This window comes from Microplitis demolitor, chromosome 7, assembly GCF_026212275.2.
Source record: "Microplitis demolitor isolate Queensland-Clemson2020A chromosome 7, iyMicDemo2.1a, whole genome shotgun sequence".
NCBI lineage: Eukaryota > Metazoa > Arthropoda > Insecta > Hymenoptera > Braconidae > Microplitis > Microplitis demolitor.
This window is the reverse complement of record NC_068551.1, coordinates 17195543-17215689: the sequence shown is the minus strand read 5'-3', so window position 1 is coordinate 17215689 and position 20147 is coordinate 17195543. Positions and strand designations below refer to the sequence as shown.

At 27.8% G+C, this 20147-nt stretch overlaps 1 protein-coding gene across 3 annotated transcripts in view; it reads right to left on the bottom strand.

Moving 5' to 3' along the window:
• LOC103577250 (voltage-dependent calcium channel gamma-4 subunit) overlaps positions 1 to 20147 on the bottom strand; it is a 129857-nt gene that overhangs the window by 16449 nt on the left and 93261 nt on the right. For 2 of the 3 annotated variants that reach the window (XM_008557821.2, XM_053740697.1), the window contains exon 5: positions 1846 to 2258. The gene's annotated coding sequence lies outside the window, so the exon portion shown is untranslated. Of the gene's footprint in view, positions 1 to 1845; positions 2259 to 13869; positions 13974 to 20147 lie in introns of those variants that run through there. The other variant, XM_008557820.2, reaches the window with a different exon arrangement.

Here is a 20147-nt window from a genome sequence, read left to right as displayed (position 1 = left end):
AAATACAGATTTATTAATTGTTGATAAATTTCAGATTTGAGTGAACATCACTGCGATATTTGACTACTGTGCCACTTTATGTTTATAACCTCAAATGGAATGAGTGTGATTGCTAGCACAGATTTATTGTAATATTTCATTTTTTTATATATTTTGTATAATAATTTTTATCCTTAATTAAAATCAATTGTATGTTATACACAGTTCAAAGTTTAAGTTGAGTCAAAATGATTTCCATAACCTGAATAACTTTCGAAAGAGTGAATTTAGCGAAAAAACTTAAGACACCTTTTTTGTAGAGCATTGAATTTCCTTCAAAAATTGGTCATGGTCTTTTCTAGATATTTATTGATTTGTCAGTAACAAAATTCAAAAGTAAAAATGTTAAATCGAAAAAATATTTCAATTTATTCAGCTTAATTAATCGGAACCGGCTTGTCGAACAAAAATTTTTAATCAGACCTTTTTTGTAGGGAATTTAATTTTACATAAAAACAAGTGGACATTAATTTTTTTTACTTCCATGTTTTAGCAGTTTTCACGTAAAACATCAAATTATGAATTAAAATTAAAAATAGCGATGATTGACCTCTTAAAATTAATATTAAGGGCTCAAACTTTAATGAAAATTTTTTTTTGTTATTCTGAATAGTATTCTCGATATAGCTAAGAAAAAAAAGTCAATTTTTTTGACCCAGTCTACTGTGTTTTATTTTCTTTGAAAAAATAAAATTAAACAGTACTAACTTCATGTGTTATTTCTTTGTATTCAAATAATCAATTTATTTACAATTAAGAAATATTTATTTGTTTCAAATAAATCTCATTTAATAAATCATTTGTTAACTATTAATAAATATTTATTTGGTTCAGCATTCAAATGAATGATTTATTTACTAATAAATCTTATTTGGCTCAAAAGATACTTCTATCAGTATAGCGCGAGTAACGAAACTCTGTAAACATGAATAAGTAAAATCGGTGAATATTCACTAATTTTAAGTGCAAACCGAACCACTTATTTCAAAAAGTGGTTCGATTGGCACTTAGGATTAGTGAATATTCACCTATTCGCTATGAGGGTGACTGCAGCGCCAGACAAAATATGAACTACGGGAGGCTGTCAGAGTATGTTTTTATACATATGTCAATAGCAAGAAACATAAAAGTAAATAAATATTATAAATAATAGTAAAAAAAAAAGTTGTCAAAAATATGCGACAGTTTTATAGTAATTGCAGTTTTGTTTTTTAGCTAAACGAACCAACAATAAGTAAGTATAATGATAAAAAATAACAAAGATTGCAGTAAGCATTTAGGTTAAGTTGTTTGAAATTCATATCAAAGTCAAAATATGATACTAAGGAAAAAATCAAAATGAAAAATAAATAATTAAATAATAACAAAATAAATACTTTTATGTGTGCTTGCTTACAATTTCAGTAATCATAGCCTCCCGTAACTCCGAAAGTAACCACTGCAAACGCTTCAGTCAATTTGATTTCCCCTACCATGGCTTCACTCAGAGCGAATTTCACTTATTTATGTTTATAGAGAAGGTTAAAATAAAAATTTTATTCTAATGATTAAAACCACAAAAAATAACAACAAAAACCAAAAAAGATTTTTTTTTTATTTACCAGCTTTTAGTGAGTGGTTTAATCTCATCCCAATTAAAAGTGAGCGGGTAATGGTTCTTTTATTGCCTCATTATTATTATTATTATTATTATTATTATTATTATTATTATTATTATTATTATTATTATTATTATTATTATTATTATTATGATAATGTAAGTAAGTAATAAAATATAACAATTGAATATAATGCGGTTTTACGTACTTGGATGCAAGTCACGCGCAACCGTATGGTGTTATCTCGAAATGCGAGACGTTTGCGGCAGCCTCAGTCACTTGACAGGTGATACAGGTGTAGAAAAGCTTTATAATCCGTCCTCAGATCTCCGACTTTTCTCAACTACCTCAAGACAATTTTCAAATGTTGACTCCTTCGCTTAACTTTCGTTCCATCTTCTTTCATCTTTTATATTCTTGCAAATATATAAACAAATATACTTATATGTAATCTTTATTTTATGTGCTGTACTGTCTCTCCCTCTTTTTTTTTTATCTTTTCCAGACTCCGTACTTGCATTAGCGATAATCGTTTCGGGTTTACGATCAGACGATTGAGGCGGGAAAATGAGAATATTAGACAACACAAGAGCTTTAATCTTTTTCAATAGATTTTATGTTCTGAAAATTATTAAAAAATTTATTCATATTTTATGCACTGTAATTTTTTATATTTTTTAATAAAAAATTTAAAGCACCTAATTTTTAAATTTATTTTTTTTTTATGAGAAAAAATTTAATAAATTTATCTTTTTATAAATCCTCTATTAATATTGTTCAGAGTATCATCGAAAGTAATGTCAAAGATCTTTTTATATAAGAAGTATTAAAGAATATATATGTATGAAATCCCGTTGCGACTTTTCAAGTTAACTTTCTAGGATTCCAGGTACCGGTGCCTTTTATTTTTTATCTTTATCTCTCCCTCATTTTTTTCTTTTTACCCTTTAGAGCGACTTCTATTTCGCGGGATTATCGGGACTTGAGCTCTGACCCGAAGGTATCGATTCTTTTGATGGTGATAGTGCTTCTCGTCAGTTCGTTCAGAGTATTTACACTTTGCTCTCAATCAGTAGTAAAAACGTATCGTAAGTCTCGTAATCTCAGTGACTAATAAACTTTATTCTACATGAGATAATAAAAAAATAAAAAGTTAATCATCATAAATCTGTGTCAAATAAATAATCATAAAGTTATACAATAAATTTTTACATTTAATTTGGTAACTAAGAAATGAAATTGATAAGATCTTGACAGGTATTTTCAAAAGCTAGTAAATTAGACACATTTATTATTAATCTCTTTGACAATTGACAAAGACTCGTGACTTACTGACAACAATACAAAGTAAGCGAATGCTATCAACAATACAATTCTAAATAGCGACATCGTAACAGGATAATATTCAACTCATTGGTGTCGGTTTCTGCGCTTTATTATACGCGCAGGTTCGTGCTACAGTCAATGCTATATACTTGTTTGTAGTTGTGTTTAACAGACATAGAATAGAATACCAATACCATTGAACAATTATAATAGCCCATTCTCTCAAGTGTATCATTTATTATTGTTCTGCAAACTTAATGATAATTCATACCATTATTATTCAAATTTGTCGAAATTATTCTGCATTCATTAAGACACTGTGAAAAATCCGATTTTAATTTAATACGAATTTACTCAGTGACTCGAAGTTGCGGAATTTTGAAAAAAAAAAAAACACTTCGCATACTTTGTAAACATGGATTAGTGAAAATAAGTTAATATTTACTAATTTCAAAAAGTGGTTCGATTGGCACTCAGAATTAATGGATTTTCACTTATTCATGCTTAGAGAGTTCGGAGTAAATAGGGAGTTTTTTTCAGATGAGTGATTTTAGGGTGATCTGGATTCACTTCGATTTCAAGTTTTAAGATTAAAATAAACTCCCTTTAAAAGTAAATTTTACTCCGAATATGAATTTCAATTTAAAAATAAACTCCTTTTCGGGGTGAATTTTACTTCCGAGGATTAAATAAATAAAAAATCATCCACTCCGCGTTCGACCCGAAAATTTTATACGGTTTATACACTGAAGAAAAATTAACTTTTGTAAAAACAATGTTTTCTTAAGAAGTACATCAATAAAAATTATTACACTATTAACTATATATTTAAATTGAAGAACAATTGTCTCGATGAAATAATCAAAATTAGTTTACATCACTCAAAAAAAAAAAGAAATGAGCATAGATCGATCTAAGATCATTTTTTCAGTTAAGAAAATGGTCTTGAATAATATCTTAAAATTTTTGCACTACAAATATGTAAGATTGAAAATTTCCAATAGCATAATTTCTGGTAAGAAGAAAATACAATATTTCTAAAAGTTATTTTTCCGCTTCAGTGTACTTATAGTGTTATTTTCACAATCGTAAATTTTTGTAAAAAAAATCATTATTTCGATAGTACTCAATTTTGAAATATTTTTATAATATCAAATTCTGGAAAAATTCGTTATTTTGCTTGTATTAAATTTTTTTGTAACTTTAGAAATTCTATTTTTTTTTTTTTTTTTCGATAATCTACTTGACTTCGTGAACGGAATGATAGAATAATTTCGATAAATTAAATTTTTTAGTTTGTTGTGAATATTAAAGCTGGAAAATATTTCAACAGGCTTTCAAATTGACACTGCAATGAATTTTTCCATGTTTTTAGTTTAAAAAATTTTTTTTTACGTTATTTTATTACTTTTAATCCAATTAAAATTAAAACTTTTTAGGTACAAACGTCCAATAAGTGGGAAAATGTTATTTATGCATATTTTTGCAAATAACTTTCGTAATGATGACAATTTATGATTTGTTTCAAAGATAACAATAATAATGATAAATGGATATATTAATTATTATTTTAATTAAATCATTATAATTGGTATTACGTCACAATTAATCTTTTTTCTCAATTGTAAAAACTAACTAAGATTATTAAAATGGTTACAAACGACAAAAGTAATTTATTGTGAGCTTTATATTTTTTATACTTTGTATTCAAATTTTAGTGATTATTGTTACATTATCTTGTTTACCGTAATACGTTTTTTTTCTGTCTTTTTTTTTTTTTTTTTCAAAGTTATATTCATAGACACTGTTCGAGTATAATATCAGTGTGTATAGTATGTTCGTATCTTTTGAGTAATAGAACACCATTCGTTCTTAATTGCAATCAATTTCAGGCGCTCGTTAACGCGACAACAAAATTACGGGCTCTATTAAATTAGAGAAAAGGAAGGAGCCTTTGTTAAGTAGAAATGTTTTATTCTGCGTAGTGTGGAAATCGGAAATCGAAATAAATAATAACTTTTATATTGTTTTATATTTATTACTTTAAATTAGTAACATTTTAACGTCAATATATATATTCAATAGACTAAAAAAATCGGCTTTAGTCCACGCTATTTCAGTGTTAAGACTTTAGCAGTGTTATAATTTTCCCGCCGTTAGTGGTGTTAAAAAAAAAGTAGTGAGTTTTTTTGAGTATCAAAAGTCAAATCGACGTTCTGATTACCAAATTGTCTAACTTTATTCAAAAAAAATTCTCTATTTATGCAAAAAAAAGTAAATTAAAAATTATTTTGTCCTCTAAAATTTAATTCCACATCTAGTATATCATAATATTATTGTCTATTACTCAAATAATATTTTTTCTAACTATTGCTATCTGAAAATTGGACAGAAACTACCAAAAAATATTAAGTTAGACGATTTGCTAATTAGGACGTCAAAATTCTATTTCAAATACGGAAAAAATATTTTATTATTTCAAAAATTAATGGTACGACAGATTTACCAATTTATAGATGAATTCAAAGGATATTTGTCCACATGACATCTTAATTGTATTCTATAAAATATGGGATTTTTTTGTTTAAGTCTCTTTGTAAACTAAATCAGCGAAAAAAATAAAATCAAATTATCAATGATTAATTTATCATTTTTTAATCAGTTATTACCTTCTGAATAACATCAGAGTCATATTATAAATAATTATAATATTGTTCCTAAATATTGAATTTAGATAAATAATCAAAAATTTATGAAATTTTTTCAGTTTAATAAAAGTAACATTCCTTATTTTACAGGCTATGACATTGTTTTTTATTTTTTTAATGAACGATAATTTTCTAATTATAAAAAAAATTTTTTTTTTCAGTTTTGTAGATCTTCAAATATTTATACACAACCTTACAACCTCATACTTCAATCAAAATTAATTTACTCCGTATGTACACCATTTTAACACCGGTTGGATAACACCGATACACTGGTGTAAGTTCATCTTTTTTACAGTACAAGTTTATGTACCTGAACATAAACACAATGTGTAAATTCAATCTAAAGTACAGTAAAAAAAAAATGAAACAAAATAATTACCGTTTGTTTTTATTTTCCCTAAATCTACGCATGAGTTATTTTTTTGGAGTATATATAATTAAACTTTACAAAACATTTTGATGAGAAAAAGTTTATTTGTAAAAGTTTATGCTCATAATAATGTAAAAAAATAAAAATTTATTTTATGTAATTTCATAAAGTAATTTCGTGAAAATTTCATGCACAAATAAATTTTATATTATCTAGGGAATATTGCTCAGTAGAACGCGCATTCAATAAAATTGTATCATCTGTCATTTTCATATCGAGTTGATTACAACATTTATGTTCTAGACGTCTATCCATTTTATTTGAAATATTACTACTTTATTAAAAAAAAAAAAAAATTAATAAAATAGTATTAATTTCTACCGACTAATTTTCAGATATTACCGGAATTCAATGAAGTTACAGAAAAAAGCTGACATTCACAGTAAAAAATATTGTGTATCTGTGTTAAATTTTTTGTGTTGATTATTTTGTGTCAAATTAACACAATTCTCTGTATTACTTCAAAATTTTTAATTGATTCACTATTCAACACTTCAAAAGTGTCACCTAGTATAAAAATCGATATTATCAACATTTATTAAGTGTTACTTTAAAATCAACACAAAAAAGTGTTGAAGCAACTGTTGAATTGTGTTAAAAAAAATGTCTTCCGTCTATTGACGCGGGAAGCGTCATTAAGCATTAGTTCTGCTTGGTTAGTTATTATTTTTGTGACATTGATTTTATTTAGTTTCAATTGGACATAAAAAAATTAAGTTGACAAAGTTCATGATTCGTATAGTTTAAAAAAAAATATTTGAAAAATTGCATCTGTTACTTTTTTACTTTTCTACATGCGCATAGTTTTATTTTTTTTTTTTGTCATTGATTTGTTGATAAAAAAATTTGAAAATTGTTAACTGACTGCTAATTTTAGGGTCATGTTTACTATCACAAAATAGATCAATGTTAAATAATAATTTTTGACACTTGACAGCCGAAAGATAATTCATGGTACAAAAATAAAATGTACAAGTTAACATTTTTTTTGTGTCGCCATTAATATTGAAAAAGTGTTGAAGTTACTTCTTATATTAATCGAATTTTGTGTTAAAATTTTAACACAAATTTGGTGTTGAAATTCAGCACAAATAGTCTGTGTTGATTTTAACACAATATTTTTTACTGTGTTCGAAGTGACGTCATTTTGAGAAAAAATATAAAATGTCTTATAATTTAATTTTTTCAGCATATAAGTTAGCAGATTATATGTAACAGCTTTATTGATGAATAAATAAATTAATCATGCTGATAATATTTACATAATTCTATTGGAATATCAGATTCTGAATTTTAACATATGGCAAATTTAAAAATCGATTCTCAACTTTTTATCCCATTTCTCGGTGTTAAAATTTTTTACAATCTCAATTTTTTTTTTTTTTTTTTTTCAAGTTTCTGCTATTAAAATTTAAGAAAAAAAAACAGAGAAAATAAAAGTACTAACTTCCGCTCGTTCTTTCCGATATAAATATTTCGATATTATATATATCATAGATTATATTTTAAAATAAATCAACAAAGTAGTTTTGGAGAAGTTTATAAAATTCAATGAGAAAAAAAACTTTCTTTTACTTCTTTTCTTGACATTTATAAAAAAAAAAATATTTTTTGAAAAATCTTTATCAGTTTAAAAATTTAGTCAATCCACTTTAAAAAATTTGTGGAGAAAATGCTGATAGAATCTGGAGTGGATGATTTCTATCCATTTATTCTCGTTTTCTTTATCTTAAAACTTATAGCACTAAAGTTGGCCGACGTCTAATAATTTTTAGATTTTTTTCGAAGCCATAAATTTAAAAAAAAAAAATATTTAAAAAAATTGCACTTACAGTTTTTTTAATCTTCTATATGTGCATATTTTTAGTTTTTTTTCCCAATTGATTTCTTGAATAAAAATTCGAAAATGTTTAATAGCGTATCAACTTTATAAATCTATAGAACCATGAAAGCTACGGATTGAAATGAAGTAAAATCCAAATCACTTCGCTTAGAAAAAAAAATTCTCTCAGTATGCGGAAAGACTTTTTTCAAACTTCGAAACTTAGCGGCAGAATAAATCCGATGAAATAAAATCCTTATTAACTCTCGACTTTTTTCAAAGTAGTAATTAAAAAAAATAGTGAATTTGTTTTATGAAAAAAAATAATAAAGTGAGTGCATGCTGTAAATTTTATTGAAATAAATTGAGCTGTTTACGGACCATAAATTAAATCATTACAACAGCAAGCAAAGTTTAATTGATGTTAAATATCAACTTACAATAATATATTAAAAGTGAAAATACCTAAACAAATATTTATCACGTTCAAAGTATAAGCCGCTTACATTGTATTCCATAGGTTTGTCTTTTAAAATTGTGTAGCATAATGGTAACAAAACATAATCCAGAAGCAAGACGAACAATGTACTACTACTCCTTTGCATTGTTTAGTTTGGACTGCATAAGATCTCGAGAAATTCACGAGCGAGTTAAGTGAATTGCTGGGCTATCGTATTCTCCAAGTCACGGAGTCTCGATTTCAAGAATAAATTAACTTTAGTTGTAGTAAAGTAGAGAAGTAAAATATAATTCATCTTCAAGTACTCTTAGTGAGCTGAAACTTGAAATTAATTGGCCTCTATAAATAATTTGTTTAAAAAATTAAATAATTAAACATTTTAACACACAGAAAAAATTTTACAGTAAAGTTATCATCTAGTTAGAGTAAAATTTTTAAACTGAATTTGATAATAGTGAATGTCATTTAAATTACTAAATAATCTGGATTGTAGTATCTACCAACTATATGGCAAAATCTAAAATTATTCATGATAATCAGAAATTATAACTTTTAGTGTCTCAACTAATTAAAACTATTATCAACATCGTAAGTTTTAATATCCTGATGGTAACCATATCAACAAAATCCCTGTTGGATTGCATGGAAGCCCATAGGAATCCATATAAGAAATTATGGATTTATGTAAGAATCCATAGGAGAATATAGGAGTGTATAGAATTATATAATAATCCATGTACGAAACCATGGGTACCTGGATTCCCATATGGGAAATCCACATTGGAATCTATGGATACCTGGATTCCCATTTTGACATGGTGCAGACTTTCATGGGAAATCGAGATAAAAATCCACATGGGAATCGATACTAGATTTCCATATGGATTTGGCATGGTGTGGATTCCCATAGCAACCCATAATCTTTAACACCAAGTTTTTTGACGCAAAATTTTGTACTGTGTAACTATATTTTTTTATCAAGTCGCAACAACAGTAGCAATTCTGTTGCTACAACAGGATTTTTTCCTATTGCTGCAGCATGACTGCCTGCTGTTGCAGCAACAGGAAATTTTTTTCCGTGAAAAATCTTAAATAGTTGAAATTAAAACTTTAGTATCGTAGATAGTATAATTAATTTTCTCCGTGTAGCAAAAAAGAAGTTATAAAAAAATAATTATCTAAAAAAAACGTAAGAGTAAAAAAATGTTTTCTCATGCACGACGTGAGTAACAAGACAATGTTGAGGTGAGGGTCGTAAGGTCCTTAGGTCATAGTCCGAACTAACTACCTTCGTTTGACCCTTTTTTCATGAGATTTTATTTCCTCACCGTACCTACTACAGTGTCTGTTTCAAGGGTTATTTTTTTGCACACTATAGTTAATATGCATATACATGAATACATATATATGTGTTTATATATAAACGGCATGCCGTTATAAAACTCGTATAACGATTTTTACTATGGTTATCATAGAGATTTTACGATACGACACGTGCTCGAGGGAAGCATGAGTCAAGTAGAGGAAAAAGAAAAAAAAGATAAAGAGAGAGAAAGAAAATGGATACAGCAGAGTGTAATATAAGAAGAATATATATACTAGACATACATATATGTATCTATAGTTTCCTAGTTCAAAGTCTTTGGGGTAAGACGATGCTCTGAGGCGTATGGGATTACGACTTCCTTCCCTTGGCCCATGAATTACAAAGCGTCGTCTTCACCGCCGTTTCGTTTATATTCAAAGATTCGCGTCGTCGTCTCAAGCTTCCGGAGCAAAATAAAATGATTGCTTTTCTGTAAACTCTCTGGTGGTTGACCACGTCAAACAATCTATACTGTCTTACATTTCATTTATCAATAAATATATATCTTTTGTATCTGTACCCGCAAGCTTAAAAAAAAAACTTTTGTATCTTTGACGTTGGAAAAATTTAAATATACTTCTTTGATCTTTAATCGTTTTATGGATCACGTGAATTTAAAAGATTTTCATTTATACACTGTAAAAACTCTGAGTGAATACGGATTTTATTTCAATCTGCATTCACTCCGGTCTGGAGTTTTAATACTTAAATAAATTTATATATAATTATTTATATTATGATCAATAATTAATGTCGTTTCAATCAGTAAAATTATGATCTTAATGTTTAAACTGCTATAATTAACAGTTAATAGTTAAAACATACTGCTTGATTATTTAAAATTACTACTTAAACCTTAAAAAACTACAAGACACAAAAAAATGTATCTGTTATTAATTTCTTACGTGCTACTCAGTAAAATTTATTGAGATTCTAGGCGCGCTGTTGACGAGCATCTCAGTAATATTTACTAATATTTTTTTTCCGTGTTAGATACATAATTACTTCAATACAGCAAAAAAAGTTATCTTGAGTCAAGAAAATATTTTTGAAGACAAACGTTTTCGGGAACCAAGTCAAGATTTTCTTGAGCCAAGAGAATTTTCTGAGAGAATGTCTTAGCTAAAAAAAATTCGTCTTGATCGGAGAAGATTTCTACTTTATCTGAGAAAGTTTAGGTCTCCAAAAAAATTTTCTTGAATCAAGAATATTTACCTTCAGTCGAGAATTTTTTTTTTTTTTGTGAATAAATAATTAATTTAGATATTAATAATTAAACTTAAAATATTATGTTTTTAATTTATAAAATGTTTAATAACTTACTAAATTATAATTTCATATATATAAGGGAGGGGGAGGCAAAAGGGGGTAGGGTAGGTGAAACGGGATACCCCTAAAATTAAAAAAAAAAATTTTATTTTTTAAATGTTTTTCAAACATTCCAAAATCACTTTTGTAAACATAATTAAATATTATTTTGAATATTTTTTGTTAAACTTTTTCAAAAATCGAATTTCAATCAAAAAATGATGATGACTTTTGATTTATGAGAAAAATCAGTAGAAATTTTTTTTTCTTCTTTTGCATCCAATAATTGTGTAAAATTTAATGTTTCTTTATGTAAATTGCTCACAAAAAATTTAATTTGATCAATTTTATTTAATAAGCAGAAATTTTTTTTTTGCCTTTTTTAGGGGATGCCCCATTTTGCCCGCCAAAGTAAAAATTTTTTTGTTTCAACGGCAACTGAAATTTTTGTTTATTATTTTGCATATCATTAAAATCAAACAGATTTAGCGTATTTGAGTCCTCGGAACCATTGTATTTCCTTAAGTACCCCTTTCCCCCCTCCTTTCCCTAATACATAGTAAAAATATTAAATAATTGAATAGCTATAGTGACATAGTTTTTATAGGAATATTTGATATTTCGGTACAATATGAAATGTTATCTCGTGCTATGGTTGATGTAAGTTACACTACAGTTTGTGACTTAACGGAACTATATTTGCTCAAGTTTTATAAGCTGCTTATAATTTTTTAAAATTATTTCGCTTGAATATATGGGAAGGGAGCTCGTAATTATTTCCATATTCAATATAAATTTAAAAATATCAAAGACCTAAGCTCACTATGTATAAGTAATTTCTTTTATAATTAATATTTTCCGAAACTCCCCTTCGGAGTGAAATTCACTCTGAGGGAATTAAATAAATAAAAAATCATCCACTCCGCGTTCACTCCGCAAATTATTTATAGTGTAATGTATATTTATCTCCCTTTATTATTTTAAATAAATATTTATTTTCGATATTCATTATCACAGGTAGATACGTATACTGTTAATTATAACTTTATTTTTAATGACATAATGATTTTCTATAGTTATAATTAAACCTTGAATTAATTGAATGAACATCATGTGCATTGAATATCATATCGTTGGCTAATTTTATCCATTTATTTAAAAAAAAATTTTTTTCACATGAGTTTATGGATGAATATCAATTGACGCTTGATTTCCCGTGTATTATTATCTTATAACAATATAATGATGCACATTGTACAGTATACTATAAATACATTCACTCCATCACATCACATCGCATCGCATCACAGTTAGTGGATACTGCTATTTTCATGATGAGCTGTGGCTACACATCTGCATGCTAGAAAACACATTTTACACTAGATCAAAGGCATTATATGATTATTTAACGCACAAGTGATCAAAGATATTATCGCATGTCTAATTATTTTTTGTTTTTTGTTTTATACCCATTTATAAATATAACGCATTTATTAATATATGTACACTGTAAAAAAAAAACGATGCAAGTGCACGCTATCCCGGTGTTAAGGTCATCCGTATTAAATTTAACTGAAAACGGTGTTAAAGTAACACCGTTAGTGGTGTTAAAAAAAAGTCGGTTTATTTTTGGAGTATTAGAAGTCGAATTGTATTTCAAATATCAAAAAAAAATTTGAAGCTTTCGAAAATTGGTGATATGACAAATTTATCAATTTATGGATGAATTCAAAGGATATTTGTCCTGGATGACATCTTAATGTTATTGTATTAAATATGGGATTCTTTTGATTAAAGTCTCTTTGCAAACTAAATCAGCAAGAAAAATTAAATTAAATTATCAGTAACTAATTTGTCATCCGAAAATCAGTTATTACCCTTATGAAAAACCTCAGAGTTAAAATGAAAATAATTATAAGTGTCCTTAAATATTTAATTTGATAAGCGATAAAAAATTTATGCGATTTGTCGAGTTTAACAAAAGTGACATTTCTTATTTTATAGGCAATGAAATGGTTTTTTTTTTTTTGTAAATTAACGACAATTTCGTAATTTTAACAAAACATTATTATTGTTTTTCGGTTTTGTAGATCTTACACAGTAAAAAATTTGCGGAGTGAATGCGGAGCAGATGACTGTTTATTCAATTTTTTCGGACTTGAATTCGGAGATGATTTTGCTATTAAAACTCCCAATCAGAGTGAATGCAGACTGGAATAAATCCAGATCACTCCGAAATCACTCCGCTGAAAAGACAAACTCTCAATTTACTCCGTATGCAGTATAATTTTTTTTTACTCCGGAACTTCGAGTGATGAAGTGAATTCGGCTTTAAATATAATCTGTAATCACTCCGAATTCACTCCTGATTTTTTATGGTGTAAAACACATACTCATGACCTCATACTCCAATCGGAGTAAATTTACTCCGTATTTACACCATTTTAACACCGGTCGGATAACACCGCCACACCAGTGTGACGTCATTTGATCATCACGTTTTTTACAGTGTATGCAAATTTATAAATAAATATATATATTAATATACTGATGATTGATGTGTAGAAGTTTTTTATGATGTTGACATTTATAACAACACGCGGCTCTTACGTTATACCACGAGGTATATGCGAATATTGTTATTTGAAATATTTGAGTAAAACAAATTACAAAAATAATAAATAATACAGATATAATATAAGACGATATAAATTTATTAAATTAAAAAAAAAAGTACAATAAAATAAAAAAAAAAGTTTATAAATTCAACTAAAGTTTACCAAACTTTTTAATGAGAAAAAAATCCTACCCTTTTTTTTCTTTTAACTTGGAAGCCTGGAAAATATGCTTGAAAACATCCCTTTGAAGTTTTTCTTCATGTTAACATAACTTGAACTAGTCATCAAATTTTTATTTATTTAAAATAAAACAAATTACTTGCACTTATTGTTAAAAAAATAAAAATAAACTGCAATAAAAATAATTTTAACAATCCACGTGATCACTTAAAACTAAAAAAATATTTTATTTTATCACTAAAAATAAAATATTTAAATAAGTTGTTATTTACTTTTGCAATTAGGATAATAAGGGTAAATAAAGAAATTATTTATTGAAAGTTAAATCGTGTATAAGGACGAAATAAGTCGAGCAACCGTACGTGAGTTGCTCGAGCAAGGCAGTGAATTCGACTACCGGTCGACGCCCGGTTGTCGTCGCATCGTCCGCACCAACCACCACCACCACCACTATCAGCATCACTATCACCTCCACAGCCACCACCACCCACACCACTACTACTACTACGACTGCCACCACCAAGTAACTATTCGTTTTATCCCTCTCTGCCCTTCGACTCTACTCCTTTTTCTCCTATTGCTTGTTCTCGAGGACGACGGCGCCACCTGCATTTCCACGATGCAGGGCGCAATTGACGTTATAAAGTTACATCTGTTATTCTCCACTTTGGTCCATTTCGCTGGCATCTACAGCACAGGATCTACGCAAATGTAAATACAACAAGTCATGTTGTCTCTTACTTCAACTATTGCAATATGACCAGTTATCTCATGAGGATAATCACTTGTATACATAGTCTATAAAAGCTCTTGATCCACATAAATGTATATAAATATATATATATGGAGGATTAATATGTAGGGTGAGTGAGTCAGTGAATGAATATTTTCGTAGAAATGCAACAAAATTAGGAGTCAAATTCTCACTTGTAAATTAAACAGCAATTAAGTTTTTTAACTTCCCGCTAAGAAAATAGCAAATTTTCAAAAATTCGGGAAGTTATTGGTTTCAGTCCGATTTTCGAAAATCGGATTTCTAAGAGATCTTGATGTTTTGAGGTTCTAGGAAGCTATCCTGACTAATTTCACGATGATGTCCGAGTGTATGTATGTATGTAAATATCTATAACTTTTGAACGGATGAACTGATTTTGATCATCAAGATGTTATTCGACGCGGCTTGCGAATATCTTGAAGCTGAAAGAAAATTTAACTTGATTGGTACGGCTTGTTCAGAGATATTCCAAAAATAATCTTTTTTCAAAAATGTTTTTTTTTGGATAACTTTTTATGTTCTCGATGGATTGATTCCAAAATCACCTGGGCTCTGAAGCTTCATACGTCGCGTCGAATGCCACCTCAAACATCAAAATCGGTCTATTCTTTCAAGAGAAACCATTGTCGAAAAAGTTGAAAAAAAAAAATTATTTTAGTATTTTGAAAATTTCTCAAAAACGACTCGATAAATCAATTTCCAAATATGAATAGTTGTAGAAGTCAATAAAACGCGTCGATTGCCACCTTGAATGTCTCAATCGGTTCGAGCTCGATATTTGGTGTAATTATTACACCGAAATTTTGACACCGAGTCCAAAAATTTTGGACAGTGTAAATATAACAAGTCATGTTGTCTCTTGTCTTGTCTATCGCAATATGATCAGTAATTTTATGAAGATCATGACTGGTATACTTTTTCTATAAAAGCTCTCGAGCTATTATATCAGTATATATATATAGAGGATTAAAATATAGGGTGAGTGAGCCAGTGAATAAACGGTCATATTATGCAATAATTACACACAGAGATGCAACGAAATTATAATCGAAATTCTCACTTGTAAATCAAACAGCAATGAAGTATTTTTTAAATGTAATTGCGATTGAAATTTAATTGATCTAGGTAAAAATCAAGTAGTGAAAACTTACTGGTCGTGGTTATTTACTGACCGGATCACCCTAGAAAATCATAATATATTGTAATTAAATCAAAATTTTTAAATATTTATTTATTTTATTATTGTTATAATTATCAGTAGATAAATTGATTAGTTCATTTGTATTGTGATTTTCAATGCAAACAAATTTATTTGGTTTAAAATTTGTCTATGGAATTGATCGATTATAAATTGGTAGTATTATTTAACTCTACAGTTGAATTAATTGTAAAGCGGTTAGTTATACAAATTAGATAAATTGATTATGGGTTTTATTGAGAAACAAATTAAGCTGTTTGCTCGGTTTAGTCCAATAAAGTTTACTGCCCGTCTGTTTGCTTATTACTGTACGTTGAAAAAAATCTAATAAAAGATGTGTAGAAATTGATGGTCCGTGAAATCATATAAGCCGACGCGAGAGACGACTAGAAAGTCTTAGAATCGTCCAACTGTTTTTTCTTTTATCTAAGATTTAAATTTTATCTCTAAATGGAAAATTCTAAATTGGAGTATTCTACATTTCTATGAAAATTTATAATACTTTTCATAAACGTTTAAATAAAATTCAGATCACTCCGCTGAAAAAATCAAACTCGTTATTTACTTTGTATGCGGAGTAGTTTTTTATAACTCCAGTACTTCAACTCGGAAAGAAAATTATGGGGATGTATGCCATAATTTTGTGAAATTTTTTCCTATACCAGTATAGGAATTACGACCATAAATTATGGGAGCAGTTCCTATAATTATGGGAATTATTCCTATAATGTTATAGGAATGGTTCCCATAATACTATGGGAACAATACCCATAACATTATAGGAATGGTTCCTCTAATTAAGAAATAGTTCCTATAATATTATGGGAATGATTTCCATGATATTATATGAACTATTTCTATAAATTACAGGAATCATTCCTATAACATTATAGGAATGGTTCCCATAATAGTATGGAAACAATACCCATAACATTATAGAAATGGTTCCTATAATTTATAGGAATAGCTACTATATATTGTGGGAGTGATTTCCATAATATTATAGGAACTATTTCTATAAATTATAGAAACCATTCCTATAAATTATAGGAAACATTCCTATAACATTATAGGGATGGTTCTCATAATAGTATGGGAATGGTTCCCATATTATTATAGGAATGGTTCCCTTAATGCAATTGGAATAGTTCCTATAATGCATAGGAAAACTTCCCATAATTTTCTTTCTGTGAAGTGACGGAGGGAATTCGAATTTAATTTAAACCTGCATACGGAGTAAATAGGGAGATTTCTTTAAGGGGTGATCTGGATTTCATTTTAATCAGCAATCACTCAGATTCGGAGTTTTAATTTTCAATTAAACTCCTTTTAGGAATGAATTTTACTCCGAGGGAATTAAATAAATGAACTAGTCCTCTTCAAATTCACTTCGGATTTAATCCGCGTTCACTCCAAAAATGTTTTACCGTATAGTAATTTCGCGATGTTTTGTTTTTACAATATTTTTAAATTTTATTAACTCTGAAAATTATTATATATGTAATTTAATGAGAGTTGTTGAAAACAATGAGAAACTTTTCAGCAAAACCAACAAATGTATATATATTATGTATACATTTTAATTAACGAATAGTACTTTAGCCTTGTTGATTTATTGATCGCATTATTAGTGAACGTAAAATTAATAACCATACGATACTTTTATATGCTACTGGAACAAAAGCAGAGAAAAAAAAACTATTGAAAATTGATGTTGTATTTGAATAATAACAAGGCGCCCGAAAGTCTATTTGAAAGATTGTAACGTAAATTTTAACAATTTGTTAAAGTGATTTCTATAGTCCATAGCGGTATTTTCACAACTCAAACTAGTAGTTTTACAGTTATTCGCACAGCTATTTTTATGGTTTGAATAAAACTTTTAAACGCATTGATGGTACATTTTAGCATTTGACTGTTGATATCTCTGGAACGGATGAATCGATAGAAAAATATCATGCGGCATTCAAAAGATTTTTTTTCAAACTGAACCCTGACCCAATCGATTAGACAAATAAATTATTAACTATTTGGGAAAAAATGAGAAAATCAATTTTTTTTTTTTTTTCAAATTTTCCGCACACAAAAAAAGGATTTCTTGGCACCAGAAATACTTTGCATAATAAATTGAAAATAAAAATTATCTTCGGATTAAAAAACATTTCTTACCCCAAGAAAAATTTTGTTTTTAGTTCATAATACAAAAAAATTTCTTGGGTCAAGTTAAAATCTTTTGTACCAAGGATTCCTTTTTTTTTTGCGTTCATAAATGGTCCTGAAGTTAGCAGGCAATTAGTAATTTTCAGATTTTTTTTTCATCAAAAATCGATTACAAAAAAAAAAAACTAAAAATATGCACATGCAGAAAAATTAAAAAACTATAGGTGCAATTTTTTCAAATAATTTTTGTTTTATAATTTATTGTTTAAAAAAAAATCAAAAAATTATTAGACGTCGGCTAACTTCAGTATCATGTTCATAATATTTTCTCACTTAATCAACTATTTTTGATGGACTCTGCGGTAATCAAAAATTTTCATCACGTTCTAACGTTGATCGATTGTGTAGTTGCCAAAATACTTAAAAAAAAAATTTCTTTTCTCGTAATTTTGTGATGTAAGCTAATACAGAGTTTTTAATACTTTGTTAAATTTTTTATCTGCTAATTGAATATATAAATTATCAGAGGTGAAGTATAATTGAAACCACGAAATTGGCTAATGATGATTACTCGTAGATACAGAGAAAAGTTATCCTCACTCTTGATGAGGTAAAAAGATGTGATCTCTTCCCGTCTGAACCAGTTGTTGTCTGATTTCGCTAAAGTGCAGTTTTACTGACTAACCCAAGTTTTTTATCGCTAGTTTTTTGAGCAATAAATTTTATTACGTCAAGTGCTACAAATAGAAAATTTCTGTATTTTAGAGTGAGCAATTTTGGTTGGCTTTCTTGTAAAGTAAGTTTACTGAACTTGTGTTCTAGCGATTATTAATCCAAGAAATATCACGAAATACTATATATAGATCAATTATTCTATCTAATGTATTAATTTTTGAACGTATCAAAATAATAAAACACAAAATGTATTAATTCACCCAAAAGATTAGATTATAAACTACAACGTCTTATGAATAACACTATCAGGTTTATCTGCAATTTGAGACGAGATGTACGTATCAATTCTTTTAGACAGTCATTAAACTGGCTCACGATTAAACCCAAAAGACGTTACTGCTTAGCTTGTTTTCTTTACAAACTCTTCAATAGTGGTAAACCAAAATATCTGAGAGATCTTTTTGAGGAAGAACCTCCAGACATTAGAAGGTCAGAGAGAATACCAGCTAAAAACAACAACATCCCGTTTAAATTTCCAAATTTTTCAACCTCAGTATTTGAACATTCTTTTGAAATATCTGCAACCAGACTTTGGAAAGAACTACCAATTAACTACAAACTTCAAATAAACAATCTGAGCCTGTACCATCAAATTAACTTATTTGACATAAACTACTGTTAATAATTTGCTATATACGATGATGTAATATGAGCCGATTTACATATTTGATTTTTTGACTTATATTTGAGATGTGTCTTCAAGATATTTATAAACTAATGTCGAATTATCTATTTGTATGAAATAGGATCTAATGTCTATTACTATTATTTCATGTATAAATCTTTCTTAGTTCTTCTTATTAAATGTAAAATTAGGGTACAAATTAAACAAAAATCTCTTACGTTTACTTAAATAAAATTACTATGTATATGTTTGCCATTCGGCCAAATGCCTTGGCATCAAATAAATAAATAATTTCATTATACATATTGATAACACGAGGATATAAATACTGTGAAGTTCTGATATTTTTTTTCGAATACCAGTCGTAAAACATATATTGAATTTTCGTTGACATGCGATATTTTACAGATTTTTAAAAAAAGTAGTTATTGGTTAGAGGAGAAATGTCGAAAATGATGTTTTACATTCATTGTTATTGGATTATTATTGGATATTAACAAATCCTCGTAATCTATACTTTGATGTATGTAAAAAACAAAAAAATGGATATGACGGTTTGATTGACGCTAATTACGCATGTAAATAAAAACGGAACATTGGCTAACTTTTATTCTCGTTTTAAATTTTTGTTAATTGCTTCAATTACGCAACATTGTATCCATAGTTTATTTTCTACATCGACATAGTATCCAATTACACTAATATATAGGGATGACATTCTAACGAACTAGTCTTTAGTCTTGATAGACAGACGATCCAAAGTAGGAGATGACAGACACGAACACTGTAAACAATT